This window comes from Monopterus albus, unplaced genomic scaffold (assembly GCF_001952655.1).
Source record: "Monopterus albus unplaced genomic scaffold, M_albus_1.0 scaffold9.1, whole genome shotgun sequence".
NCBI classification, from domain to species: Eukaryota; Metazoa; Chordata; class Actinopteri; order Synbranchiformes; family Synbranchidae; genus Monopterus; species Monopterus albus.
The window spans coordinates 365,372-369,030 of NW_018127889.1; positions in this window are offsets into that span (position 1 = coordinate 365,372).

Here is a 3,659-nt window from a genome sequence, read left to right on the forward strand (position 1 = left end):
CTCTGAGGTGTTCCTCCTCAGACCGAGTAGGGGAGTCTGCTATGCCTAATTAATATTTAGTGCGGTCTAAAACCACAAAATATCAAAGCTAACTCTTGCAGCACGTAAGGTAGATTCCATTTTGAATGTTGCTTTACAGTAGATTTGTTATCCCCCCCCCCAAACAATAATGAGGGTTCTGGTACAGGTGGAATCTGCCCGGGCCAGGTAACACACCCCTAGGGTTTGAACACCTTGACACGGCAGCCAGTTATGGCGGTTTGTTGTGCAATTATGGCAGTTAAAATGCTATGGCATGATGTGGGGCTTTTTTTAAACTGGTCTATTCTTCTATTCTTTTCTTATCCTGCAGGCCCTTCATCTGACCTCAGACCCCACCTTTAAAATCAGCGGAAAGGACTATTCTTATACCTCAAAGCCTTTTATTCGCACACAACAACAGACAACAACAGTGTGTACACTGAACACACCACTGACCTGCACCGCATTCACGAATACATGCAAATACATTCTCCCACTGTGTCTGTCTCTTTCCCATGATTTATTGATGTGTTACAGAAGCTGAAACCTGTCCCACTCTGCAGCCTATGAAAAATTAACACATTGGCTTTCGGTTTTTCTCTTACTGATAGGAAAGCACATGGGCAATGTTGCTAATAATTTGGCTGTTTCATCCAACACCCTTTTTTTATTTTAAGAGAAAGAATTATGGTCTATTTTTATCCCTGATTTCCAAATATCACAGGCACAACGCACATCTAGGTGTGCGTTCAACTGTGCCAGTATCGCAATTATCACTCAGAGCCAGAGGAGTGGAAGTCCAGTTTGACTGGTCTGGAACTAATTAAAGTAATTAATTGTAAAAACGCAGACCTGTCAAAACACTGAGAAAGAAATTTACACAATTTAACATCTTTGCCTCTGCTGCCTTCAAGAGGGAGTTTTACACTGACAATGCAAATGCATGAGGGATGAATCACATATCCTGCTTTACTGAGCATCTTCTATTGGTCACTTGTGCTGTAGTTGCTATACTTTTGTACTGGTTAATGCTGGAAACACTTTACACTACATGCCAGGAATCATTTTCAGCATTTGCTCTGGATTGCATGCATCATGCATATGTAGAAGCTGCTCACTGAGATCTCGTTCTCTCATTCTGTTGCAGCTCCACTGGAGGCATGTGTAAGCACATGCTCTGTTGTTGTTGAGTCAGAGAAACACAGTTAGTCATTCTTTGAATCCAATCAGTTTTAGCTTGCCTGGCAAGATACCAGAACTAAAAGGCTGCTGAGTCTGGACAGGCAGACAGGCTTTAGAAGTTAAGAATATATTTTATGGCTGTTGAAAGCAGTTCATGTGTTGCTTGTAGGAATAGTCTCAACTTTTCAAATTGATTTGTAACCAGTGCAGAATGGCAGATTTCACCTTCATGTATGTCATATTATTAGATTGTAACTATTAGTGTATTATTGTGTAGATCTTATTTAATGTTGCAGCTGCTAAAGGCAGAGCTGGTCTTCTTATAATGAGGCATACAGACATGCAGTTGTAGGTACATTATAAACCAGGCACGTGCACTGCAGTGTTGCTCAAGCACCTGCTCTTTACCCTCTGACTTGATAAATGCCCTTTTTTGCAGGATAGTGATTTTTCCCCTTACCATTTTTAATTTGATATTTTAAATAATTTTCATTGTGGCTCATTGCATACATTTTCAACAACAGTAACTATTAGGCTATGAATTATTTTTAAAGGCATGTTAGGCTTTAACTCATATCAACAAAGAGCTGTGCTAATATGTGATTGCTGCATGTCTGTTCATACTGAGTGTAGCAAAACCTGTAAGTTGTAGCCCAGTAAACGATCCGTTCTTACTCCTGTGACACATGATGTCCAGCAGTCATGTCAATATAACAGTCCAGGACCATTTCAAGGTCACATTTGAAAGCTTAACCTTTCACCTGATCTGATTGTAGTTATATGTTAATAATTTGCCTCGGATCCTTTGCAGGCTTACAGTTCATGTGCTAATGCAAAGATGTACTGCTACTGTTTATTTTATAAATTATTGTTGGTGACGGGTGTGCCCTTTTATTTAGCTTGAACACCTTCCCCCAAAATGTCTGTGCACAGCCCCGATAGATACTATACATTTACTAAAGATAAACAGTGCCACATCAATTTTAACAATACTTTTTTTTTTAAAGTTTGATGCAGAATATGCTCAACAGAGCAACAATCCAAGCCGCTTGGCTATTTTAACAAAAAATACATTAATTAATTTGAGAGCTGCATTTATTTCAAGTATTCATATGAGTATGTTTAAGGCTGCTAATCATTTGATGTGAAATACATGGGCCAAATCCCTCTCCCACAGTTCATGCTACATACTCAGCTGCAATGCAGAAAGAAAACGAGAGATAGAGACTTGGAGCCTTGCATATGCTGCGTGTGTCAGTGCAGTGAGTCATCGGCAGTGCTGGTTAATGTATTGTATTGTTGGGGACAAGCAGCCCATGCAGGATCATAGCTCAAATGATCCTTAAGTGAGCTAAACCATTGAGGCTGTTGAGGAAGCGTTCATCTTCATTGCCGTTCTTTGTCAAAGCTTATCCTTGAAACAAAGGATAATGTTTTTGTAGATATTGTATAACATGGCCCTTGCTCATATCATGCCAGAATGTGCATGAATGCCACAACATGTGTAGTTTTCTTACAGCTGAATAGGTAATTCTATAATCAACTGAGATTTCTTTTTAACACCCACAAAATCACTGAGAGTTTTCTACATCATTGCCCTTTGAGTCACTCCCCAACTGCCTCGCGTTTGTTGAGGCATCATTGCAACCCACCAGCTGTGAGCACATGGTGACTGGATACTCTGGCTTGGGGCATTTTGGAGAAGGAGCAAATGGCAGACTAGCTGCATGGAATCGATGTAGCTCCACTGCCCCACCCACTGGTTGTTGATGCTCACTGCACCCTTAGAAGACAGTCAAAGTAGAATTGGAAAAGATTGTTCAGAGCCAAGCCTTGGAGGCATGTAGAGCCTGGGGCTGACAGCAGGTCATCCCTGCATATTTTATACTAGCTGTGCACTGGGAATTGAATAGACTGGGTATGAAAGAAATTAAATGAGGCCACATCAAAGAACATGGAGCTAGGCTACTGACAGGGCTTCACACACGAGAATTGAAAAATGAATTAAACAGATGTACGCTCAGTTTTCTCTACAGTTGGTTTTATCCTGCAAATGGTGTGTCAGCTTTCTTGTTTTTGGGACTGCACAGCGGACACAGGTTGACTGAACACCCCCTCATCCATAAAATAAATAAGAACGTGATTCACTGCTGGTCTCTCTTTAAGCCATTTAATCCAACATCTCCACAGCAACCATCACCACTGATATGTAGAGTATTTTATTTTGAAGTTTTGCCCTTCAGTGACAATGGAATGACACATTTCACGTAGTGAAAGCAACAGTTACAGTATAACCTTTCTGGAGGGAAACCCACTGGTGTCCTCACAGGTCACTCATGTCTTTCAGCTTGTTTGAGGCTGATCCCCGTAGTGTGTCCTCTCTCTCTCCCTGTACTTTTCTGCAGGTTGCCCTGGCCCTGGAGCTCTACGTCTCTGATGAGCAGTCACCAGCCACA